We start from the raw sequence: 27,970 nt of genomic DNA, 5'->3' as shown, positions 1-27,970 counted from the left end.
GAATTTTTTAGCATCACCATGACAAATAGAATTTTAAAGCAAGAGTATTTTACATACGCTGAAAGACCACAGATGCCATCCAAACTACTATACCCAGCAAAATTATCAGTCATAATGGAGAAATAAAACTTCGCATGATTAAAACACATTAGAGATCTTTATGCCCACTAAGCCAGATCTACAAAGGATACTGGAAAGACTAGTTTGGTCTGAAGAGAAAGATAAATAGACCCAAGAGTATTGGAGTTAAAAAACAGTCCTAGAGCCATTAATCAGAGGTCTAAAAAATAACACAAAGCAACAGAATGTCAAAAATTAACACATTGTTTAGTAATAACTCTTAACACTAATGGTCTCAGTTGTTGAGACCCAGTTATGAGTCCCACAGCAAGGGCTTGTGGAGGGACGACTAACAGATTGGATTGGAATGTAAAACTCATCTTTTTGTTCCCAAGAAACACATCTCACCATCATTACAGACTAGACACCACCTTAGGGTGAAATGATGGAAGAAAGGAGTATCCCAAGGAAATGGGATTAAAAATAAGCAGGTCTAGCTATTTTAGTATCTGACAAGACAGACTTCAAATCAAACTAAGAAGAAATAAGGAGGGTCAGTTTATACTGATTAAAGGATGGGCCAAACACAAGTACCAAGTTTTATTTAAAAATTCTATTAGATATAAAATCATAGATTATAGTGGGTGATTTCAATAACTCCTTCTCACTAATAAGTCATGGGGGAAAATATTGATGTGAAATGACATCATAAGTGAAATGGATTAACAGAATATTCCACCCAAATGCTAAAAATGAATTCTCATTGTCCATGGTACTTACTCAAAAATTGACAGTGTTAGGATACAAAACAAGTCTCAACAAATCCAGAAAAGTTTAAAGAACAACTTGCATTCTATCTGATCACAAAAGAATAAAACTCAATCACAACAGCAATCAAAAGCACCCAACCTCACGGAGATTAAACAAGATTCTGCCGAATGGAAATTGGATCAAGTAAAACATCAAGAATTCCTCACTGAAAAAACCATCTGTACAATATATTTAATCACAGTTTCCCCTCCACGAACTCCCCCCACACCATCCCCACCCAACCACCCATCTGCACTCCTCTCCCTCCTCAGGAAAAAAAAAATAACAGATTAAAAAAAAAAACACAAATACACGCACACTCAGACATACATACACATATACACAAAAACGAAACACAGATGAAAATAAATTGAACTCTGTAATATACAAGCAATAGACCATTAAAACAAGGAATACCCAAACAAAGCAATATGAGACTAAAAAAGCCCACAAAAATACAATTGAATTCATTTTGGTTTTGAATGAATCTCTCCTGGGCCTGGAACCTAACCTTAAGTGTGGTTAATATATCCAGTAAGACTCCATTAGAGAAAACTAATGTTTTTTGGTTTTTTGTAAGCAGATATCAATTCTTGGTTATGGATGGCAGCCCATGTCCACTTCCCCCCTCTCAGAGCTGGACCCCATCTGGCTTGAACCTGTGCATGTCCTGTACATGCTGTCAGGTTCTGTTAGTTGATATATGCATCATTCCTGTTGGATCTGAAGGACACCACTCCCTTGGAGTTACCCATTTCCTCTGACTCTTACACTTTCTGCATCCTCTCCTGCATAGCTCCCTGATCCCAGAGACGAAGGATTTGATAAAGACATTCCATTTAGGACTAAGTATTCCAAAGTCCCTTACTCTATGCACATTGTCCAGCTATGTGTATCAATTCCATCTATGCAAGAGGATGCTTTTCTTAGGGTTGCTGAGTTAGGCACTGATCTATGGGTAGAGCAGAATATCATTTTTTGCTGTGTTCCTTTAACAGAGCAATAGTATTTGGTTTTCCACTAGGCCCATGGCCTATCCAGTCTAAGGTTCCCAGTCACACAAGCAGCGTCAGACATGGGGTTTCATCCCAGAGTGGGCCTTAAATTCAGAGTGGTTGTTTACCTCCACACCTTTGTGTCACTATTGCACCGGCATGTCTTGTAGACAAGTCACCATTGTAGATAGAGGTGTACTTTGATTGATGGCTACCTTCCTCCTCTTGTAGTGTGCAAACTAAATTCCAGTATCCTGATACTGGAGTCCATAGGGTGAGGCCTCTAGTTAGGCACCAGCTCAGTTTCTCTGTGTTCAATGAGATATGTGTTATTAGGATTTTTTTTTAATTTCTAAAATTGAATGAAAATGAAAGCACAACATACCAAAATCTGTGAGATACAAAAGGTAATCCTAAGAAGAAACTCTGTAGGGGTAGCTGCCTATATCTAAAATTAATAATGATGCATATGTAAAGACCTTGTTAAAAGTAAAAACAAGTAGCAAAGAAATGAAGATGGGAAGAAATCAAAATAGGGCTGAAATTATTGAAATTTAAAAAAAACAATGCAAGGAATCAATGGAACAAATTGTATCTTTGTTCTAAGAAAAAGTTAACTAAACTTTAGTCAAATTAAGTAAAAGAAAGAAAATACCCAAATTAATAAAATTAGAAGAGGGAGAGCTTACAAAAGTATTTCTCAAACTCCTGACCTATGAAAATCTTACATAAAAGGGACACATTACAACAGACCCTGAGAAATACAGAGAATCATAGGGATATATTTTTTGTGATTCTTTTTTTAGGATATTCTTTTTTAAAAAATTATTCTACTGAACTAGAAAAATCTAAAAGAAATGGATAGGTTTATAGATGTATATGACCTACCAACATTAAATAAAGATTAAGAAATAATTTGAACAGACACAACCAACAAGATGGAAACAGCATTCCCTGGTCCTCCTACTAGATTGCCTCATCTAGGCCTGATATAAGAGTTTACGCTTTTTTGTGTGTCTTGTTATGCCATGTTTGGTTGATATCCTTGAGAGCCCTGCTCTTTTCTGAAGGGAAATGGAGGAGTGGATCTAAGGGGGGGAGAAGGGAAAGATTGGAAGTAGTGGGGGGAGGGGAAGATGCAGTTGGGATGTATGAAAAAACAAGTATAAATTCCCAGAAAAAAAAAAAAAGACCAGATGGAGTCAGAACAGAATTCTACCAGATTTTCATAGGTGAATTTACACCAGTAATCCTCCAGTTGTTCCATACAGTAAAAAGAAACAATTCTAAATTAATTTCATGAAGCAAGTATAGCCACACTAGATAAAGACTCCCTCAAACAGGTCAAACCTCTTTCATGATCATAGTAACAAAAATTCTCAATAAGAAAAAAAAAAAAAAAGATCATCTACCACAACTGAGCCTCATCACGCAGACGCAATGTTGTTTCAACATATGTAATGCAATAAATCACATAAAATGATACATGGGCACAAGCCACCTGATCATCTCATCTGATCCAGAGAAGTCTAGATCGAAATCAAGCATCCTTTCATGATAAAGATTCTAGACAATCCAAAATATAGGAGTACATATCAATATAAAAAGGCAATATATAACAAACCCACAACAAACATCCTACTAAATGGAGAAAAACATAAAATATTTCCACTAAAACTCAGAACCAGACAAGGATGTCCATTCTGCCCACCCCAGTTCTGTGTAGTGCTTGAAGTCTTGGCTAAAGCAGTAAAGCCAAGTGAAGGAAAAATAAAGGGGATACAGATAGGGAAGTAAGTCAATGGTTTTTTTTTTTATTTTTGTGATATTATTCTATACATTAAAGACTACCAGAAAACTTCTACATCCAATATACATATTCAGCAAAGTAGCTGTATAAAAGTTACTAAACAAAAGTCAATAGGCTTTCTACATACAAACAAAAAAACATATCAAGAAAGAAATCAAGAAAACAATTCCATGCCCAACAGACTTCAAAAAAAATGTCTTGGAAAAAACCTTGCCAAGGAAGTAAGTTATTTGTATAATAGAAATTTTAAGGCATTGATGAAAAAAGTTAAAGCACCAGGTGATGGAAAGATCTCCCAAGCTCACGGATTGGTAAGATTAACCTGGAAAAGTGGAATCTACACAAGCCCCATCAAAATTTCAATGCAGCTCTTCACAGAAATTGAAAAAATAACATTTTTTGAAATTTTATATTGAAATCCAAAAAAATCCATGCTGGCTAAATCAATTCTGAACAGTAAAGGTGGAAGCACTGCTATTCTGTATGTATGTATGTATGTATGTATGTATTTATTTATTTATTTATCTTAGATATTTTCTTTATTTACATTTCAAATGCTATCCCCTTTCCTAGAAGCACTGCTATTCTGTATTTATTTATTTATTTATTTATTTATTTATTTTTAGATATTTTCTTTATTTACATTTCAAATGCTATCCCCTTTCCTAGAAGCATGGCTATTCTGTATTTATTTATTTATTTTAGATATTTTCTTTATTTACATTTCAAATGTTATCCCCTTTCCTAGAAGCACTGCTGTTCTGTATTTATTTATTTATTTATTTTAGATATTTTCTTTATTTACATTTCAAATGTTATCCCCTTTCCTAGTTTCCCCTCCAAAATCCCCCTATCCCTCCCCTTCCCCCTGCTCCCCAACCCACCCATTCCCATTCCTGGCCCTGGCAGTCCCCTATACTGGAGCATAGAGCCTTCACAGGACCAAGGGCCTCTCCTCCCATTGATGACCAACTAGGCCATCCTCTGTGTACTGGCTATTTTTGTGTCAACTTGACACAGCTGGAGTTATCACAGAGAAAGGAGCTTCAGTTGAGGAAATACCTCCATGAGATCCAACTGTAAGGCATTTTCTCAATTAGTGATCAAGGGGGAAAGGCCCCTGTGGGTGGGACCATCCCTGGGCTGGTAGTCTTGGGTTCTATAAGAGTAGGCTGAGCAAGCCAGGGGAGGCAAGCCAGTAAAGAACATCCCTCCATGGCCTCTGCATCAGCTCCTGCTCCCTGACCTGTTTGAGTTCCAGTCCTGACTTCCTTTGGTGATGAACAGCAGCATGGAAGTGTAAGCCGAATAAACCCTTTCCTCCCCAACTTGCTTCTTGGTCATGATGTTTGTGCAGGAATAGAAACCCTGACTAAGATACTCTGTTACAAATATAGCTAGAGCCACAAGTTCCAGCATGTGTTTTCTTTGATTGATGGGGAAAGGATCTTTACCAATCCTAAATCTGATAGAGGAATAATATCCAATATATATAAAGAACTCAAGAAGGTGGACTCCACAAAATCAAATAACCCCATTAAAAATGGGGTACAAAGCTAAACAAAGAATTCTCAACTGAGGAATACCAAATGGCTGAAAAACACCTGAAAAAATGTTCAACATCCTTAATCATCAGGGAAATGCAAATCAAAGCAACCATGTGATTCCACCTCAAACCAGTCAGAATGGCTAATATCAAAAATTCAGGTGACAGCAGATGCTGGTGAGGATGTGGAGAAAGAGGAACACTCCTCCATTGCTGGTGGGATTGCAAGCCCTATTTCAAATTATACCACAGAGCAATGGTAATGAAGACATAATACTGTCATAAAAATAGACATGTTGATCAATAGAATTGATCCCACCAATTGATCAGTAGAATTAAGGACACAAATATAAAACCACATACCTAAGGCCATCTGATTTTTTTTTTTAAGAAAAGGCCCCAAATACACACTAAAAAGAAAAGAACTTCAAAAAGAAACTGTCTGATCAAACTATATAGCAACATAGAGAAGAATGAAACTATATCCTTACCTCTCACCTTGAAACTCGGTTCCAAATAGATAAGGACCTCAACATAAGGCATATCATAAATCTGATAAATGAGAGAGTAAGGAATACACGTCAACTGACTGGCATTAAGAAATGACTTCCTGAACAGGACCCAATAGTATAGGCATTGAGACCAACAATTGATAAATGAGACCCATGAAACTAAGACTTTATAACAAAAGACACTATTACTTAAGTGAAGATACAACATAAAGAATGTAAAAGTTCTTTACCAGCTACACAGTTGAAAAAAAATGTTACTATCTAGACTATGGAGGAACAAAAGAAATGAGGCATGGAACTAAACAGGGCTCTCAAAAACAAACGACTGAGGAGTATTTTGAATGTTCAACATCCTTAACCATTAGAAAACACAAATTAAAACCACTTTGACACTTCTGCCAAGAAAGCAGAACTGTAGGCTAACTGCCGATCATCACCTCTCCCTTCTCCAACTCTAACTCCCCAGCCTCATCCCTAACTATGTAGCAGACCACCTGCTTCAGTCTCCCCTCCTCCTAGGATTAAAGCTAAATATAAGCAAAAAAAAAAAAAAAAAGCTTACAAACTCATGGGAACTGAACAACTCTCTACTGAATAAAAAAAAAATGGATCAAGACAAAAATTAAGAAGACTTCCTAGAATTAAATGAAAATGAATATCCAACGTATTCAAACTTACAGGATACAGTGAAGGCAATTCTAAGAGTCAAGTTCATAGAACTAAGTGCCTACATTTAAAAAAAAAAAAAAGGAGATTAACACATCTGAAAGCTCTAGAAAAAAAAATCACACCCAAAATGAATAAATTTCAAAAAAACAAAAACAAAACTCAAAGCTGAAATCAATAAAATAGAAACAAACAAAAACACAAAGAATCAATAGAGTTGATTCTTTAAGAAAATAAGATTGACAAACATCAAATTAAAAGGCATAGAGAGAATACCCAAATTAATAAAATAAGAAATGAAAAGGAGAGTCTTCCACTAGCAGCCTTTGGATGAAGACATAGAACTCTCAGCTCCTCCTGTACCATGCCTGCCTGGATACTGCCATGCTCCCACCTTGATGATAATGGACTGAACCTCTGAACCTGTAAGCCAGCCCCAATTAAATGTTGTTTTTTATAAGACTTGCCTTGGTCATGGTGTCTGTTCACAGCAGTAAAACCCTAAGACAGAAGTTGGTACCAGGGAGTGGGGTATTGCTGTGAGAGGCCTGACCATGCTTTTATTTGAAAGAATGCAGATTTTTGGACTTTGGATTTGGAACTCAGTGGAATGCTTTAAATGGGGCTTAATGGGTCATCCTAGTAGGAATATGGAAGACTTTGTTGCTGGGAGTAATTTGAACTGTGTTGACCTGGCCCAAGAAATTTCAAAGGAGAAGAATTTCAGTATGTGGCATAAAGACTGTTTTTGTGGTATTTTGGTGAAGAATGTGGTATTGTGGCTACTTTTTACCCTTGTCTGAAAAGTCTGCCTGAGGCTAAGATGAAGAGACTTGGATTAATTGCATTAATTGACTTTGTTCTCTGGTTAAGTCTCACAAAGAGAAGTTTGAACAAGCATAGCAAGCTTAGAAAGGCAAAATATAAAATATATGGTTCGAGTATTAAAGGCATACCAGGAAGTGAAATGGAGCAAAATCCTGTGTTCTAGGAAATAATAGATTAAGGGAGTGGGACCTTGGGGCAAGACCCTACCCAGCTGAATTTAGAACCAGGCATGGTGGTACACACCTTTAATCCCATGAGACAGGCATGCTGATCTCTGCAGTCAAGGTCAATCTACAGAGCAAGGACCAGGATAGCCAAGCTTAGGCAGTGAAGGATTTAGAAAACATAAAGCTAGCGATAATGTAATAGTACAAGGGGATCATGTTCTAGTTCCTGTAAGCAGCAGAACTAGGCAGCTTCAGCCATGTGGCTCTGGCTCTAGAGTTAAGAATGGAAGGAACTACTGGGAAAATTGATGCTGGTTAGCTGGAGCTAAGGAATTAGCAGTGATTAAGAAGAGACCAGCATCACTGAGGTGAAATCTTCTGGAAATTGTTTTCTGGGAGCACAAAGAAGCTGTGTTCCAGAGATACCCAAGGTTGTACCTCATGCTGTGGCTGGACTTGGTAATGTGTAAGAGTCCTCAGGTGGTACTGCTTGTGAAGGAATGTAGGGATCATGGAGAGAAGCTGAGGCTTAGCACTGTGAGAGGCCAGGGAAGGCCATTGGAGAAGGTGAAGTCTCAGCTGTAGTTGATGGCCCAGGACTGAAGGGGTCATGCAAAGGATTTGAGGCTTGGCACCCTGAAGAGAGCCTATGAGAGGCTATTGGTGAAGCCTAGTTGGAGTGGAACACCCCAGTGTATTGGAGATGTCAGTACCATGGGATGATTACCAAGAACAGCAGCCGTAGTGGAGTGGATCAACCTGAGCATAGAGTGCTACAGAGGACAGAGATGGAGAAGTGATGCCAGCCCTTAGGAGGAGTCCAAAAGATCAAGTGGAATCCCAGACACTGAAAGAAAAAGCTGTAATATTGAAATTGCCTTGGAGACTCAAAGATGTTAAAGATGCTAGAGCCATGGGATACATGCTGAGGAAAGCTGCTAACGGAGTGGAACCAGCCGAGGAGAAAGCAGTTTGTTGCAGTCAACAAAGATGAAAAAGGAGTGGAGATCTGAAGACCACTTTGACATCAGCCATGGAGATGCAGAGTTTGGAGTTTGCCCAGCTGGTTTCCTGCCTTGCTTTGGGGATTACAGTTAATTAAGTTGAATGAATCTCAGAAGAGACCTTGAACTTTGGACTTTTAACATTGTTGCAACTGCTATAGACTATGAGGACTTTGAAAGTTGGACTAAATGCATTTTGCATTATGCTATGTTTAAGTATGACCCCCATAGACTCATGTTTTTGAACAAGTCTATGGGGACCAGGGAGTGGAATGTGATGGTTTGTATATCCTTGGACCAGGGAGTGGCACCATCTGAAGGTGTGGCCTTGTTGGAATAGGTATGACCTGGTTGGAATGGGTGTGTCACTGTGGGTGTGGGTATAAGATCCTCACCCTAGTTGCCTGGAGGTCAGTCTTCCACTAGCAGCCTTTGGGTGAAGACATAGAACTCTCAGCTCCTCCTGCGCCATGCCTGCCTGGGTACTGCCATGCTCCCACCTTGATGATAATGGACTGAACCTCTGAACCTGTAAGCCAGCCCCAATTAAATGTTGTTTTTTATAAGAAAAAAAAAAAAGAAATGAAAAGGAGGACATAACGACAGACAATGAGGAAATCCATAGAATCATAAGGCCATACTTTAAAGCCTGTACTCCACCACTTGGAAAATCTAAAAAGAAAATCTAAAAGAAATACAACTGCTGCAATATATAACATTTACCAAAGTTAAATCAAGATCAGATAAGTAATTTAAAGAGACCTATAGCACTTAATGAAATAGGAGTAGTCATTAAAATTCTTCCAACCAAAAAAGCACAGGGCTATGTGGCTTTAGCACAGGATTCTAAATTAATTACAATATTCCTCAAATTATTCCATAAAACAGAAACAGTAGAAATATCTCCAAACTCATTTTAAAGGCCATGGTTACCTTGGTACCCAAACTACATAAAGATCCAACAAAGAGATTTACAAACCAATTTTCCTGTAAAATTTCCCCAATTTACAGCAAGCCTATCGCCAACACCAAATTAAATGGAGAGAAACCCAAAGCAATTCCATTTAAATCAGGAATAAGACAAAAGTTGTCCACTCTCACTATATCTATTCATTATAGAACTTGAAGTCCAGCTAGAGGAATAAGACAAATGAAGGAAAACAAGTTGGGGAAATGGAAGCAGTCAAAGTATTGTTGTTTGCAGATGATATAGTCTACATAAGTAACCCTAAAATCTTCACCAGGAAACTCCTACAGCTGATAAATACTTTCAGCAAAGTATCTGGATATAAAATTAACTCACAAAAAATCAGTAGCTCACCCATATACAAATGACAAATGGACTGAGTAATGCAAAATATTTTGAGGTAACTCTCACCAAGCAAGCAAAAGACTTGTACATTGAAGAAAGAAACTAAAGAAGATATTAGAAGACAGAAAGATCTCTCGTGTATATGGATCTGTAGGATTAATATAGTGAAAATGGTGATCCTACCAAAAGCAATCTACAGATTCAATGCAATCACCAAAATTACAACACAATTCTTCAGAGATCTTGAAAATATATTTTTCAGCTTCCTATGCAAACACCAAAAATTCAGGTGTTTAAAACAATATTGAATAATAAATTCCTGGAAGTATCACCTTTCCAAATTTTAAGTTGCAGTACAATTTATAGAAATGCAGACTACATAATATTGGTAAAGAAACAGACATGGTGATCAACAGAATCAAATAGAAGACTCAGACATAAATCCACACACCTATGAACAACTGGTTTTTAATAAAGAAGCCATAAATATACACTGGAAAAAAGATTCTTCAACAAATGGTGTTGATCAAGCTGGATGGTGTATGTAGAAGAATTCAAATGGATCGGCACTAATGACTGTGCACAAAACTCAACTCCAAGAATAGTTCAAAGACCTCAACAGAAGATCAGATACACTGAATCTAATTGCAAAGAAATCAAGGAATAGCCTTGAACTTATTGGCACAGGAAACCGAACAGAACACTGTTAACACAAGCACTAAGATCAGCAATTAATAAATTAGACCTCATGAAACTGAAAAGCATCTGTGTGGAAAGGGGTACTGTCATTCATACAAAGTTGCACCCTACAGAATGGGAAAAGACTTCTTACTTATAAAAGTAACTTTAATCCCCCAGATGTAATTGTCATTTCAGAGGCTTACAGCCGAATAGGCTGACCTTTTCTAGTTCTTTCTGAACTCTGGCTGGCTGGTTCAACTCAGCCGTTCTGGATCAAATCCCTTCTCCAAGCTGACTGGTTCAAATTGGTCTCTCTCAGCCTCTGACTGAATTTGCTCTGCTTGGGAAAACTGCACCTGAAGGCCATGAACTGAACTGCTCTTAATGGCTCTGAACTCAACTCAACTGCACTTATTGAACTGTCCTCCATTTCTGATTTACTCTGTGCTACTGTTAAGTAGTATCTCTTTCCTGTCTCATGAGAGTTGAATGTATCCTATCTTTGACTCATTTTGTCAAATCCTTCTCTGATTCATCACTTTCTCTGCCCCTCAATTAGACATCACTTTCAAACTTGTCTGCTTCCTTCTACAAACTAACTTTACCTTCATCGTTTGGGGTTAAAGGTATATACTAAGGCCATGTCGGTATTCCATTGAGAGGGATTAAAGGTGTGTCATTCCAGCTGGATCACACACTTTAAGGTTTCTGGAAGGGATCTCTTGCCAGAGCAGCCAAGTTGCTGGATTAAAATTCCTCTACATTTACTAATTGTACATCCTTGTCACCAAATGAAGCTTCCACAACTGGGAATGTGTTACATCTAATTGAGTTGTTAGCCAAATGGGTCCCATGGGAACTCACAAACAACCCAGGCTAATGTGAAGACTATAGGTTACTCTACACAAACTGAGAGCTAGGTCCTATTGTTGAAGATAAGCCTATATAACTCATTGAGTGTGGAGAAGTTAAGATGGTACCTATACAGAGCCTTCACTATATGTTCTACTGTCTTTGGTACAGGAAGTTATTCTACACACTACCAAAAGAAAAACATGAACACCAAACATCCACAAACCTTTTGATCTAAAATAGCATCCTGCCTGCAAGATATGTTAGGGCAATGATGGCACAAAACTTGAAGAAGTTACAAACATATCATTAGATTTAAGGCCCATTCCATGAGGTTGAACCCATACACTTCTTGTATGACCAAGAATCTGAGACAAAATAAGCTAGACACCTGGGGGCTGGGTACTAAATACTATTGTTCTGCTAAAGAGACATAGCAATGAAATGCCCCCTAATGGCATTCTGCTACAAAGGATCAGCTTATTTAGCAGTAAGTCTCTGAGATAACAATTACATCAGTGGATTAAAAGTTACTTTTACAAGGCAAGATCACTGCCTTGATCACCTATCATCAAAGAAGCGTTCTCCTGCAGATGGGAACAAACACAGAGACCATAGCCAGGCGAGAGAGTTGGAGAACTTGAAACACTCACCACTAAAGGGTATGTCTCTACCAAACCCTTCCCCTCAGGGGTCAGGGACCCCATGGACAACTTGGAAAGAATGAAAGTGCCAGAGGGCATGTAGAACCCCAAGGAAACTAGGCCCTATAAACCAATAGGATCGATCCACGTATAAGCTCACAGACTGAGGCAGCATGCACAGGGTCTGCACAGGTTTGCACAAGATGGGTTCCTAGAGCTTCAGGAAGAAATGGATACATGCCCTATCCCTAACCCAGATCCAATCTCCAATGACATCCCTTGCAAATGAAAATTTAGTTTTATCCAAGGGAATCGCATAATGTTGTATTTGGAGTTTTTGGGTTTTGGTTGCTTTTTCCTTATTTTTTATTTTATTTATATTTTTCTCTCCCTTTTGTACCCCATAGGTAGGTAAGTAGGTATGTATGGGTATATATATATATATCCTGTTTAGTATATTTTAGGATTTCTGAGTGTGCAAATGAATGTGTCTCTAAGTCTGTATCTTTTTCTTGGACCTTTGTTGTGCTCTTTTTCTTTTATTTATTTGGTTTTGCCTTATTCCAATGTGTTAGTTTTTCCTTTATGTTATTATATATTATTATTATTACTATTATTTTGTTTTTTTCGAGACAGGGTTTCTCTGTATAGCTCTGGCTGTCCTGGAACTCACTTTGTAGACCAGGCTGGCCTCGAACTCAGAAATCCACCTGCCTCTGCCTCCCGAGTGCTGGGATTAAAGGCATGCACCACCACGCCCAGCTTATTTTATTTTATTATTATCACTTAGAAGCTTGCCTGTTTTCTAATAAGAGACAATGGAGAGGTAACTCAAGATGAGAGGGAATGTAGGAAGGAACTGGGAGGTGGGGTGGGGGGAGACTGTAAGCAGGATGCATGATTTAAAAAAACTATTTACAATAAGAAGAAATAAATATGCTTTGAGATTTCATCTAAGCCCAGAATGTCTAATTTTTTTTAATGACAACAAAGCTTCCATTGATATGGAGAAAGTGGAATGCTATGCATTAGAGGTAGGAGCATAAATTGGTGAAGCCATTATGGAAATCAGTGTGGGTGTTCCCCAAAATGCTAGAAATTTACCACAGGATCCAGGTATAAAACTGTTGGTGTATATACCCAAAGGACTCTATATCCTACTATAGAGGATACTTGCTCATCCTTGTTCATTGCTGTTCTGTAGGAAAAATCTCCTGTGTACTGTATGGAAGCATCAACTGTCAATAAAAAGCTAATGGCCAATAAACCAAGGCAGGATTAGAAGGTGGGACTTCCAGTTGGGTAAAAGGGAGGCAGAAGGAGGCCTTTTCCAATCTGGATGTGGAGGAAACAGATGTGAGAAGTTGAGGGGATGAATCAGGCCATGTAGCTGAATTCAGGTTAGACTCAAAGGGATGTTACGTTTAGAGTTAGTCAGGGAACCAACCTAGCTTATGGCCTAGGTATTTATTAATAATTCTAAGCCTCTGAGTTATTCAGGATCCGGGACATGGATGGAAAAGCCCACAGGTTTAAATGGCACCCAACATACGGACTCTTAGAATCCAGGTAGAGCCTAAGAAGCCACAGGGAAAACGGTTTAGCATGCTGCTCAGTGCCGGCAGACAGGCTGCTCTGCTCACAGAGAAGCTGAAGTCTGGCTGGTTCCTGGAGCCAGAAAAGGCCAGGGAAGGAAACCATACAGAGGCCCAGTGCAGAAGTGCAGGCACCTTACCCCCCAACCCCGTGGTGCAGCATGGCCTGTGGGCCTGTGAGCAGCAGGTAAAGTGGGAACCAGATTCTCAGGGCATAGTTCCACAGGCAAGCACGTCCCAGCTGCTCTAGGAAACTAGCATGCTGCCCAGTAGGAGGCTAAGCTCACACCACTGCCCAATGTGTTCCCACTTCATCCCCAGTCTGGTGCTGGCAGGCCCAGTCCAGCATGGCAGGACACCTGAAACTGAGACTACCACTGGGTACCCAAGGGTTAAGGCCTGGAGCCAGCAGAAGCTCCACAGTTTGGAGAGGCTTGGCCAGAGCCAGCAGAAGGTAGGACCAGTGAGACAGCCTGCTAGATCAGGAAGAGTGGGCAGAACCAGCTGCCAGCACCAGGTGCTTAGCTGAAGCACAGAAGGAGCAGCAGAGACAACATGCAGAAAAATACAAGCCCAGACGAAAGCCTCTGAACAGATAAGGATCTTTGAAATCATGCTAAATGCTAAAGAAAAGAACTGAATATAGAAAAATCATAGGGAGAAAGTCTCTGGAGGAAGGAAAGGAATAGAGATTTTAAAAAGAAAAGTATTTTCTATGTTAAAAATGGGAGAAACAATGACTCAACACATCTGGATTCCATTTGATTTTGTTTCTCTTATCATCATACAAATAAGTATTTTTTCAATAATGATTACAATTTTATATATCGTTTATAAGAGAGATCAAAAGAAGAGAGATAAGGACAGGACTGGAAATAGATTACTAGATTGGAGACCATAGAACAGAGATTACTCTTTAAATCAGAATAAAGATTTGTCAGAAGAATTGAATCTGGAACTTATAACAACAGCAAAAAAGTAGTTCCAGATGAGAAAAATTCACAAAGGCTTGAAAAATTATAATGGCAACCCATAGAGATGCAATATACTGAATTAAAAATACAGATTCTGTTTAATGAAGTCACCTTAGAACAATGTTATACAATGGCATATATGTTTCCTTTTGTGGATTTTGAAATTTTAAAATATGTACATGTTTTAAAACATCATAGAGTATATACATGGTCAGAATCTCAAAGGACTTCTGCCTTGGATTCTCCAAAGGATGAGTCTGAGATCGCACATTATTAGAGGTGATGGGTGGCTTGGAAATGCCTTTACAGATTGAGCTGATGATGCTTTGACATGTGCATCCATTAGAATACAATGATATTTTAGACATTATGGCATGAAACATGTTCCTGGCATAAATCACAGTCCTACAGGACAAGCAGCTGTAGAGAGATCTAACTGTACATTAAAAGAGATACTTAAAAAGCAAGAAGGGGTTACAGAAATCCCAAAAGATAGATTACATAGTGTTTTACTGACTTTTAATTTTTTTAATGCTAATGAACAAAAACCAACAGCTGCTGAGAGACATTGGATTATAGAAAAAAACTTCTGAAATAGAATGGCCTATCCTACCTATTTTAAGGATGTCTTACCTTCAGAATGGAAGGCAGGAAATGTGTTGGGGAAGAGATTTTGTTTTTTGTTTCAACAGAAGAAGAAAAGTTATAGATTCCATCAAAAATAATAAATTTGACTGAGGGAACCCTACTGAAGATCTAGGTTGCACACATAAAGGGAGAAACCAAGAATTACAAAACAGGTAAAGTATACCCTGATCCCTTTACATGGGACTAGCTCTGAAATTGGATGAGACATAAATGTTTCCAGCCAGGACTTCAGCTCAGCATAGGAAGGAAATCTTGTTGGCTACAGAGTCCTCAGGACTTATCATGCCATCCTTTCCTATGGCATGGATTAAAATTTATATTACAGCTTGATTATATAGTCCAAACTAACTTATGAAGAAAGACAGATGCCTCACCTGTTCAAAGAACAGAGAATTATCTTTTGCCGAACTGTGCACATCACACATGCCATACATGTGTTAATGCAGAAACATAAATTACCTTTGAAAGTTTATATGTTCACAGAGAAACACAACCAGATACCAATAAGTTAAAGCAGCCCCAGCAAGATTCACCTTCAAGGATGCTAAGAAGGATGCTGAGATGACGAGATGTATTTATTCCATCATCGTGCTTGATCTAACCTTAGACTGCCTCAATAGCTGTTTCATCAAAACTTGCTTCTAGGACAGCTTCAAAATGGCTGACCCATTTATTCCAGCCTCAGACTGTTACAGTTAGGACTTCAGTTGTGCCTTGCGCTTTCACATTGCAAAGAGACTGGACAGCAAGTGTTGCAGCTGGCCTTCTTAAGGCTGGCCAATGTCACAATCTTCTTACGGCCTCCAAAAAAGACATCAGCCCCAGACAGCAGAAGCTATTTTAGAAAACAAAGCTCCACTCCCAAGAGATGGGGTGGGTGGGCTTTGGTCCATAGGTGGGTGATAGATGTTTGTTGTCATTTAAGGGGTTGGTTGGTCACAAGTTAATAATGGTCTTGGGACCATTTAAGGGAGGTTGGATTCCGAGATTTTTTTTTTTTGTCTTTTTCTTTCCTCTATCCATCTCTCCGTCCTACCTAGTATCAGGAAGAAAGTGTCATACTGCATTCTGCCTCTCTGCCAGGGATATCCAGACACGGCCTGCACACTGGCCTGGAGGAGGCATAGCAAAGGCCAGAACAAGGACTCACAGTCTCAGATGACAGTCTCAGATGTCGCTATACACCATACTGGAAGGGAAACAACAGGGGCTAGGATGAATGCTGTGGTTCCCAGGCTCATCTCTGCGTACCCAGGCACTGCTAGTATACCATCTGGTAGAAGTCAGGAACATCCCAGGTAGAAAAGGGTAAACAGAGCCCAAGACGAGCAAGGTCCAAGTCCAATTGAGAGCAATGGGAGCGAGTGCCAAGTACTGGAGAGGAAGGAGAAAAGAAAGCCTTCTTCAGGAGTCTTAGGCATGCCTCTTTTAGATGAAGGCCTTTTTCGTGGTAATCTTTAAAGAAGCAGCTCTCTGAGAGAATTCTTTCTTGTTCATATTGCTTTATTAGGAATGGATGTGGGCATGTATATGTCATTCAAGGTGAACCTGGGATTATATACCTCTTGGGGAAAGGGCCTGAGAATACCCAGAAAGAGAAGGTCATCAGTTGAAGGCTAAAGCTATCTAGACACCTCATTAGCATAGAAAGGAACTCCAGGTATTACATCACATGACTGAGTGCCTGTGATCCTTTTGGTTGGGTGTTGTGGTTACAAGTTCTAGACCAGATATAGGTAGGAATCGGCTCCGCTCCTACCATTCTCTAATCTCTGAGATTCCTGGGATTTGAGCTCACTCAACCTTACCAGTTCTTGTGCCTGTCTGGTAGCAATGTACCACATGCCCTAAAGGAAAGTGGGGGTTGAAAAGAAAAAAAGGGGGTTATAGGAATAACAGGATAAAAGGGTAGATTATTGAATATACTTTCAGACTAAAGAGCATTAACAAAATGTAAAAAATATTTTACATTCAGTATGGACATTGTATATTGATACAGATTTAGGATTATGTTTTGTTACAACATACTATGTATATATATTTCAGTTTTCATATAAGGTATTGTACCTATGTAACTCATTCAAAGATGCAATGCGACATTCTAGTCCTTTTGAAAGCTGCTATTACAAATTGTTTAGGATAAGTAAAAAATTCAAGTTAGTAGGCAAATACAAGTTAGTAGTATGGTAAATGTTAGGTACTAGTTTAGTTAATAACAGAAATAATCCTTATTTGGCCTCCTGTAGATGTTTTCAAGATTAATCAGATAGTAAATAGCTAGGAACATTTGCCTATTCATATATACTATAGATAGATGGTCTTCAAAAGCCTCAGAGATCTACGGAATATGGCATTTAAAGATTTTATTAATAAAAGACCTTTTTTGACAGTGAGACGTGTCTTTCCTGGTAGCACCCCCACATTACTTCAAAGATGGTGAACATCAAAAAACCTCCATATAGAATGCTGTTCAAGCTATGGACAAGCAAGATGTAGGGAAGTCAACATCTTGACTTTGCCAATACAAAATAGGCAGTCCTTCATAATTCCTGCTTCATAAGTCTGTCAGATATTTTGAGCCAAACGGCTGAAAATGATGCTCCATCATTGCAGAAGTATCTTGGGTGACTGTCCAGGTAGCCAGCGATCTTTGTTGTTTTTATACTTTCGGAAGCTGCTTGCTCTACACTTCCTGTTTACTCAAGTAATATTTAGCCTTCACAGGTCTCTGATTGGCTAGATATTTATAGTCTCACAGTTAAGCTTAAGTCGTTTAGGTTCTAAGAAAATGTTTTAAGGTCTAAAAAGATTTTTAAAGGTTGATATCACAAAATACGATAGAAAATGATTTAGGTACAGAACTTTGGACTCACAAAGATAGATAGTAGAGTACTTTCTCCAAGGTTGCCAAACTTGTATGGACTGTATGTTGGGAATGTAGTTTTTACCTGATAGTTCTCATAATTGTTCTTACTGTATATAATTTATTGATCTAGAGAAAGAGCCTTTTATTAGCAAGAGATGTTGGGATAATCTTTTTGTACACTGTTTGAAGATGTGTCTCTGTCCTTCCTCACCTGCCTAAGGTACCTTATGGTTGGTTTAATAAAGACCTGAAGAGCTAAGCAGGACAGGATTGTCAGGACATCCAGGCAGAGATAGGAAATCTGGGAAGGAGTCAGAGGCAGGAGGATTCGATGAGATTTGTCAGAGCCAGCCATGAAGGAAGAAACATGTCCTGAGTCAGGATGGCAGGTGATGGCAAAATGCAGATTAGGATAAATGGATTGATTATAGTTATATGAGCTAGTTGGGAAGAAAGCAGCTAAAGCCAAGCTTTCATAATTAGTAAAAGGTTTTCATGTCATTACTTGGGCAGCTGGCACATTGAGACAGTTATGGTGATAGTTGTTGGCCAAAGGGTTCCCATGGGAACCACCAAACAACCCAGACTATTGCCAAGACTACTGGTTGCTCTGCACAATCTGACAGCAAAACTCCATTGCTGAAGACAACTCTACACAACTCATTGAACACAGAGAAGTAGAGATGGTGCCCACATAGAGCTCTCACCCCTGTGTTTTAGTCTTTGGTACGGGAAGTCCTTTGCATGCTACTTAAAGAGAAATGTAAACACAAATTCAGCCACAGTCCCTTTGATCAAAAATGCCGTCCTGCCTGTGTGATAATCTGGCCCAAGAGTGGAAAGCTTATGGAAGTAATCATCTAATATATAATTGACTTAAGTCCCATTCTATGAGATGAAACAAATACCCAACACTGCTTCGGTGACCAAGAACCTGAGACTAAATGGCCCAGGGACCTAGGGTAAGACCAAATACAACTGTTCTGAAAATTAAAAGTGAAAAGCTATGAAATGACTTTTAATGGTATTTTCCTATACTCACAGATCAGTGCCTTGCTCAGCCATCATCAGAGAATCTTCCTCCTGCAGAAGATGGGATCAAGGGCTGGTGAGATGGCTCAGTGGGTAAGAGCACCCGACTGCTCTTCCGAAGGTCCGAAGTTCAAATCCCAGCAACCAGATGGTGGCTCACAACCACCTGTAATGAGATCTTATGCCCTCTTCTGGTGCGTCTGAAGACAGCTACAGTGTGCTTACATTAAATAAATAAATAAATAAATAAATAAATAAATAAATAAATAAATAAATAAATATTTAAAAAAAAAAAGATGGGATCAAGTACCAAGGCTCACAGCCAGACATTATGTGGAAAGTAAGAGATTTGGAATACTCAGCCCCAAATGAGATAGATGTCTCCATCAAATTCCTCCCTTCAGGGATCAGGGAACACGGTGGAAGAAGAGGCAGAAAAGAGTGTAAGAATAGTAGTGGGTGGAGGAGAACAAGAAGACAAGACCCTCTAAATCAGCATGATCCCTGATCTGAAAGACTACCCATACTCCAGACCCTGCATCTGTGTACATACTGGTAGCAAGCAGTAAGTGTACGTAGGGGAGTTCTAAAAATATGTACATAAAATTGGGAGAGAAAATAGTGGTTGTGGGTTATCAGCGAGATGGAGAGAAGGGAACGGGAAATAAATTTAACCAAAATCCATCATATGCTTATAAGAAATTCACAAAATTTTTTTACAAATTGAAAATTGTTACAATGGAATTTTTTACAAGCACATCATAATATGTAATGGTAAATTCATCACCAAATTCAGACACTATGCAAAGCACTTCACATTTTTCCTGCTGAACCCACAAAGATACTGGGTTAGATATTATCCATTTTACAAATAAACACCATGTCAGCATTAAATCCCAAGTTCAGAGGCTGTGCATCAAGTTTCCTGTAATCTGTCGGTTCCGAAAATTTTAGCTACAGCTCAGACTTGCCCTTGGAGCCAAAAAGCAGTGTTTCTAACTGCTCATGAAACAGACTATGTGGACTTCCCCAAGCATCTCAGAATAAACACAACCAAAGCTGAATTTACCTTCTCACCAAAACCTGTTCTTCCCCTTCCATATTTTAATAACACTGTTGTTATCCAGTCAGCCACCCAAGGCAGAGTCCAGACTCCAAGGAACAATGTAAGGCTGCAAAGCAATCAATATTCCTGACACAAGATCTCTCTTCTCCTAATCCCTGACATCTAACCTAGAAAGAATTATAAGCTTTTGGTTATAACAGTAAGTTTCCTATCCAGGTATGCACTATCATTTTTTTTTACTCGAACTTCATCTCTAGACCACTGAAATAATCACCTCTCTGGTCTGCTAACCACCAGTCACCAATACTTTCCCACGTAACATACACAACTACAGTCCAAAAGCAGCCTATTACTGCCCGATTGGGGGGGGGGGGCGGGGAGACAGGATTTCAGAATGTATCCCAGGCCAGCTTCCATTTACAATCCTCTTGCCTTGGGCTCACAAATGCTGTAATTATGGCTGGCTTCAAAACCCCTTTTGCCTGCCAACTGCATACATATTTAAGGTAGATACTGACAGGAAGCATTAGTTTAAAGCAGCGATTGTTTTGGAGGCAGTAAAACTTGGATGTTCTATCTCTATCACAAGATTTTGGGGTGTTTGTGGAGTTGGTTTGATTGTTTATTTGTTTGTTTGTTATTCTAAGCAGGTGAGAAACTTTTCTTGAGTTCCAGTGACTTCCACTAATTTTAGGGTTGTGTGAAATCAGTTACTATAGCCCCAGAAGAGCTAGACCATAGGACACACTACAGTACAATGTCTAAATGATGTCTGACCTTGTATTCCCTCGGCTTCACATGCTCTAGCCTCCAAATGCACTGGGTTTCTTAGCCTTTGAAGAACTCAAAGCAAAGGCCAAACTGGGTAGGAAACTAAAGTGGGATACAGAGAATTTTAGACGACAAAAAAAAATGATTAGCGGTATTAGTTATGTGAGTGTATCTGCCCAGACTGTACCATTAACAATTTTCAATGTGTGTGCATTTAAGTAATAAATAAATGGGAAATTATGAGGTTGAAAAGCTGTATGGCCAAAAAAACCCCACCATCATTCAAAGTGGCAGGCTACAGAATGAAGAAAAGATTTTTCACTCATTTCATATACGATAGAGGGCTATATCCAAAATATATAAAGAACTCAAAAAAACTGGACATCAAGAAAATAACTCAATTAGAAAATGGGGTACAGATATAAACAAAATTCTCAAAAGAGGAAAGAAAAATGGATGATAAGCACTTAAATGCCTCACCTCCTTAGTCATAAGGGAAATACAAATCAAAACTACTCTGAGACTTCATGTGATGCCAGTCAGAATAGCCAAGATCAATACAACAAATGAGCTCATGCTGGCAAGGATGTGGAGTAAGACAAACAAACATTCATCCATTGCCACTGGGAGTGCAAACTTGTACAGCCACTGCGGAAATCCACAGTTCCACATGATGCTAGGAATAGATCTACCTAAAGGTTCATCTATCCCACTGTTGGACAGATGACCAAAGAACACTTCATCCCACCACAAAGACACTTACACAACCTTGTTCATGGCTTCTCTATTCATAATAGTCAGAAGCTGAAAACAACCTAGATATCCATCAGCAGATAAATTTTTAAAAGGTGGTACATTTACACTATGGAATATAACTCAGCTGTTAAAAAATGAAATCATGAAATTCACAGATATGGATAGAGCAAATGAAAAATTAGTCTTGCCTGAGTGAGGATAATCCAGACATAAAAACACAAATATGGTGTGTATTTGCTTATATGTAGATATCAGCTGTTATGTCTTCAATAAACAAGCTACAGTCTGTACAACCACATAGGATAGGTATAAAGGAAGGGAATATGAGAGAGGTGTAGATCTCCCTACGGAGGGGATATTGATAGACTGGGAGGGGAACAAGAGGATCAGACAGGGAGTTGAGGGAGAGGGGGGCAAGAATGGTAACACAGGAAGGGACAGCTAAAACTAAGGGCCATTTGTGGGGTTATATGAAAACCTAATATAGTGGGATTTTCCTAAAATATATACATGTATGAAGACAACCTAAATGAAACTGTCAAATAACAGGAAAGATAGAGCCCCATCTGGAAATATCTTGCCACCAAATAAAGCCCTGAGTGCTGGGAATGGGTTACAGCTACTAAGGTTGTTGGCCAAGGGGTGCCTTGGGAACCCCAAAACAACCAAAAGTATTGCCAAGTCTATTGGTTGCACATGAAGAACTGACAGTAAAGTCTTACCGCTGAACACTAACCTTACACAACTCATTGAACGCAGAGAAGTCAAGCTGGTGATTGGGGAGAGCCTTCACCTCGATAAACCACTGTTCATGCTATTGGAAGGTACGCTACAGGCTACTTTTGAAGTAAGCACAAGCCCAGCTACGAACTATTCAACCTACAGCGACGACGTACTTTCAAGATACACTACTACAATAGCGACACAGGGTTTATGGGAGTAACCACCGCTATCTGATTCGAATTAAGGCCCATTCCATGAGGTGAAAACCATCGCTAACATTGCTGAGATGGCCAAGCATCTGAGACCAGACAGACCAAGTGGAAAACCAAATCCTACCGTTCTGCTAAAGGAACATTGCCATAAAATGACTCCTAATGACATTCCACGACACACACTGTAGACCAGCGCCTAGGTCAGCCATCATCAAAAAAGTGTCCTCCTGCAGTAGACAGGAACAAATACAGAGACCCATGGCCAAACAACGTGCAGCGAGCAAGAGACCTTGGAACACTCAGTCCCAAATGAAATGTCTCCAACAAATCCCTCTCCTCAGATCTCAGGGAACCCCACCAAAGAGGAGGTGGAAAGAGTATAGGAGCCAGCAGAGATGAAGGACACCAAGCCAACAAGGCCCTCTAAGTCAACGGGGTCAATGCACATAGGAGCTCACACAGACTCACGCACGTGGCTTGCACAGGTCTGTGCCAGATGGATCCCAGCTCTAATAGGGGAAGTGGAAACAAGCCCACATCCCTAACTCAGAAGCTATCTCCAAATGATGACTGCCTGCAAGTGGCAAATCAGGCTCACTATATACAGAAAACTTTTAAGGACGGGCCCCATGCCCAGAAGTAGATGACCAACACAAAAGGAACTCAATAGCATTTGTTGATGAGCTTTATCTCATAATTTTTGGTCAGGGCTTTTTCCTCCCTTTACAATTCAGATTCTTTGCATATGTATTATGACTTCCGGCTTTGAATTTCTATGGGACTCTTGTGAACATGTGTGTCTCCACGTCTGTGTCTCTCAATGGTTTACTTGCTTTTTAGTTATTGGGAGTGTGGACAGAGAGTGTTTTGTTTTGAGTTTTTGTTTTCTGGGGGGTTATTGTTGTTTTGGCTTTGTTCAGTTTTTTTTTCTCTTATTTTATTTTATTATTATTCTTTAGATAACCTGTTTGTTTTCTAACAAGAGAAAGAAAGGTGAATTCAGATGAAAGAGAAGGCGGAGAGAATCTTGGGAGAGTTGGGGGAAGGGAAATCATAATCAGAATAAATTTTATGAAAAAAAAATCTATTTTCGGGCTGGAGAGATGGCTCAGCGGTTAAGAGCACTGACTGCTCTTCCAAAGGTCCTGAGTTCAAATCCCAGCAAGCACATGATAGCTCACAACCATCTGCAATGGGATCGGATGCCTTCTTCTGGTGTGTCTGAAGACAGCTACGGTGTAGTTACATATAACATCTTTGGGCCGGAGCAAGCCGTGCTCCTGAGTTCAGTTCCCAGCAACCACATGATGGCTCACAACCACAGTGTACACATATACATAATATAAATAAATAAATCTTTTTTTAAAAATCGATTTTCAATAAAAGAAAAATAGAACTTTTAGAAGGTGTGGCCTACCTGGGGGATGCTGGCAGTTGGAAGCATACATTTGAGGACTGTAACCTGCCATGAATACTCTCTGCCACAAGGTCTCATTGCCAGTGTTATGCCTCAGCATAGACCCAGAATCCCTGGAGATAAGATCTAGAGTCTACTAGAACCTAGACCCACAGTGACAATAGACCCCTCACTACACACCTCCCACTGAGACTTCAAATACAATAGCTTTCACCCACCCCATCCTAACCCCTGTCAAGTAGATTGTATTCTTATCATTTATTTCCCTGGGTCTTTACTGAAAGAAGGGATGTTATTTGCTCATAAGTAACAGCGTTATCATCAAATTTAGGAAACTTACCATTGATGTAGAGCTGTTACTTAACCTACAGTCTGTATGGTAATCACGACAATGTCTCTTGTCATTTTCAGGGTTTGCTGTCATTCCTGTTGTTCTTTTGATGGAATATGGGGCCTGACTCGGGCATGCTGTTGTTACATCTGCTGTCCTTTAACCTACAGCAGTTCTTTGCCCTTTCTTGGTCTTCATGACACTTGAAAGAAGTGAAGTTTTATAGGATAAGTCACTTGGTGCTGCCAACCCCCCCCCACTACTTGCCACCTGACCCTATCTGCCCTTAGGGGTGGGGGGTGAGGCAGCACAGTCAAGGACACAGACTCCAGGAGCAGGTGAGAAACACCAAAAGCAAGCTCTCTGAACACTGCTACAGCTCCTTTAATACCCCCCACCCGAGCCCCATTGGTCCCAAGAAAGCACGTCTTCTAAACTTCAGTTCCTGATTGGCTGGCATTGTCTAAGCCAGCCATCCCTGGTCCCTCTGGCAGTCCTCAACTAGGTCCTACTACCAAAGATTTTTTTTTTTTTCCAGCTGTGCAGCCCCTGGCGTTTACATAGAGGCTGCCCTGCCATGCCTGCTACAACTTTGGATCCATGTGATTTTCTTCATAACTAGATTGAGTTCAAGCATTTTTAATAAAGTGGAAGATAGATCTTCTTCAGGTTGTTACATGCAGATGTAATATGATATCTATTTGAAAGTAAATCTTGATCACTGGTTCTCAGGCAGAAGTTCTCAACCTTCCTAATGCTGTGACCCGTTAATACAGTTGTTCATGGTGTGGTGACCCAGAACCAAAAATTATTTAGTGGCTACTTCATAACTGTAACTTTGCTACTGTTATGAATGGTAATGTAAATAGCTGATGTGCCCGAGAGCTAATATGTGACCCCTGTGGGGGTAACGTCCCGAAGATTGATGGACACTACTCTAAGGGATCGTTCAGCCTTTTCGACTACATGATCATTATTTTTTTTACTTTTGTTATTTCTAAGTAATTTTTGGGAAAGAATAATGCTTTTATATTAGAAAGTTCTTTTTAAAGTGCTTGTAATGTTGCTACTTAGATTTTCTTAAGTATACACGTCAAAGAAGTTAAAAAAGAGTGAACAGTGACTACATTAAATGTGTAATACTGTGAGAAATCATTGTTAAGTCTTAAATCGAAAATGCTCTCCAGCTAACTCACACAATATGAAGTTATAAAAGTTTACTTCTACCATGGGGATTAAGTCATTATCAGTAAATCCATTTTTATCAACACTTACTAAGTGTCATATTCCAAATGCCGTGGCCAGACTGAGAATATAAGAAGGCATAAGACAAAGACTCTGCAGCAAACGAAAACTCACTTGGCGTGTGTGTGTGTGTGTGTGTCTGTGTGTGTGTGTCTGTGTGTGTATGTCTGTGTGTCTGTGTCTGTGTGTCTGTGTGTGTCTGTATGTCTGTGTGTGTGTGTCTGTGTGTGTGTCTGTGTGTGTCTGTGTGTCTGTGCGTGTGTGTGTGTGTGTGTCTGTGTGTGTGTCTGTGTGTCTGTGCATGTGTGTCTGTGTCTGTGTGTGTGTCTGTGTCTGTATGTGTGTGTGTGTCTGTATGTGTGTCTGTGTCTGTGTGTCTGTGTGTGTGTGTGTCTGTGTGTGTGTGTCTGTGTGTCTGTGTGTGTGTGTGTCTGTGTGTCTGTGTGTGTGTGTCTGTGTGTCTGTGTCGGTGTGTCTGTGTCTGTGTGTGTGTGTGTCTGTGTGTGTGTGTGTGTCTGTGCATGTGTGTCTGTGTCTGTGTGTGTGTCTGTGTCTGTATGTGTGTGTGTGTCTGTGTGTGTCTGTGTGTCTGTGCATGTGTGTCTGTGTGTGTGTCTGTGTGTGTGTCTGTGTGTGTGTCTGTGTGTGTGTCTGTGTCTGTATGTGTGTGTGTGTCTGTGTGTGTCTGTGTGTCTGTGCATGTGTGTCTGTGTGTGTGTCTGTGTGTGTGTCTGTGTGTGTGTGTGTGTGTGTGTCTGTGTGTGTGTGTCTGTGTGTGTATGTCTGTGTGTCTGTGTCTGTGTGTCTGTGTGTGTCTGTATGTCTGTGTGTGTGTGTCTGTGTGTGTGTCTGTGTGTGTGTCTGTGTGTGTGTCTGTGTGTGTGTCTGTGTGTCTGTGTGTGTGTGTGTGTCTGTGTGTGTGTCTGTGTGTCTGTGCATGTGTGTCTGTGTCTGTGTGTGTGTCTGTATGTGTGTGTGTGTCTGTGTGTGTGTCTGTGTGTGTGTGTCTGTGTGTGTGTGTCTGTGTCTGTGTGTCTGTGCATGTGTGTCTGTGTGTGTGTCTGTGTCTGTATGTGTGTGTGTCTGTGTGTGTGTCTGTGTGTGTGTGTCTGTGTGTGTGTGTCTGTGTGTCTGTGTGTGTGTCTGTGTGTCTGTGTGTGTGTGTCTGTGTGTGTGTCTGTGTGTCTGTGTGTCTGTGTGTGTGTGTCTGTGTGTGTGTGTCTGTGTGTCTGTGTGTGTGTGTGTCTGTGTGTCTGTGTGTGTGTGTCTGTGTGTGTGTGTCTGTGTGTCTGTGTCTGTGTGTGTGTGTGTCTGTGTGTCTGTGTCTGTGTGTGTGTCTGTGTCTGTATGTGTGTGTGTGTCTGTGTGTGTGTCTGTGTGTCTGTGCATGTGTGTCTGTGTCTGTGTGTGTGTCTGTGTTTGTATGTGTGTGTGTCTGTGTGTGTGTCTGTGTGTGTGTGTCTGTGTGTGTGTGTCTGTGTGTTTGTGTGTCTGTGTGTCTGTGTGTGTGTGTCTGTGTGTCTGTGTGTCTGTGTCTGTGTCTGTGTGTCTGTGTCTGTGTGTCTGTGTGTGTGTGTGCTAGAGCCTACCAATAAATATATCCATAAACAAGGAGGTTCTTTATTCTTAGAGATCCTAATATAATGGTTGTGAAGCTACCAGCCTAAAAATGAGAGTGAGTAAAATAGCACGTTTTCATGATAATCACATAGCACGGGAACAAGAGAGATGATTGAAGCCGTGGGACATAAGGAGCCTAAGAGGTTGTTCATGCAGGAGAGGTGCAGAGAAGAAAACGTACAGCACTGGTCATCAACTCACTTGCATCGGAAAAGAGATAATAACAGGTGACGAAGACAATGTGTTATTTTTTTCCAAGAAAATATTATGTTAGCGAGATGTGTTTTGTAGATACCTGACTAATAATCTTAGCTGTTGTTATAAATTAGGGGGTAGTTCATCCTAAAACATAAGTTAGAAATGCCGTGATTCAAGCTGAATAGGTAGTCACTGCACGAGTTTGTATCCCATATCATCACAGGGTGTTTGAGCTTTGAACGGTCATTCTCCCAGTTGCCCCTTCTCGTGGGCAAGATCTCTTCCCAAAGCTGACGTTCACAGGTGTGGAACACAAGGCAGTTGGCTCTTACGTGCATGTCACTCTAATGTTTTTTTTAACATCTTGATGCACCTGCCAGATTTGAGATCTTTGTTAGAAAGTGGTGAAGATGCCTTTTCTGCCTTGACAAATAGTTGGAAAAGATGTCCGTATGTCTTGTCAAGTCAAGACTTAAAAATCTATTATAAGCCGGGCGTGGTGGCACACACCTTTAATCCCAGCAGAGGCAGAGGCAGGCGGGCTGAGTTCGAGGCCAGCCTGGTCTACAAAGCAAGTTCCAGGACAGCCAGGGCTATACAGAGAAACCCTGTCACTGGTTTACAAAATG

General features: G+C 40.0%; 1 long non-coding RNA gene across 1 annotated transcript in view; it reads left to right on the top strand.

Annotated features, from left to right (window-relative positions):
• LOC147004022 (uncharacterized) overlaps positions 1-19,910 on the top strand; it is a 78,270-nt gene extending 58,360 nt beyond the window's left edge. Inside the window, exon 3 of the long non-coding RNA XR_015047692.1 lies at positions 19,015-19,910. This is a non-coding gene — a long non-coding RNA (uncharacterized LOC147004022). The remainder of the gene's footprint in view (positions 1-19,014) is intronic.
• Positions 19,911-27,970: the final 8,060 nt, after the last annotated feature.

The sequence above is a fragment of the Mus caroli genome, unplaced genomic scaffold, assembly GCF_978045245.1.
Source record: "Mus caroli unplaced genomic scaffold, Mus_caroli_1 scaffold_7, whole genome shotgun sequence".
In the NCBI taxonomy this organism is placed as follows: Eukaryota; Metazoa; Chordata; class Mammalia; order Rodentia; family Muridae; genus Mus; species Mus caroli.
This window is presented reverse-complemented; position numbering and strand designations above follow the sequence as displayed.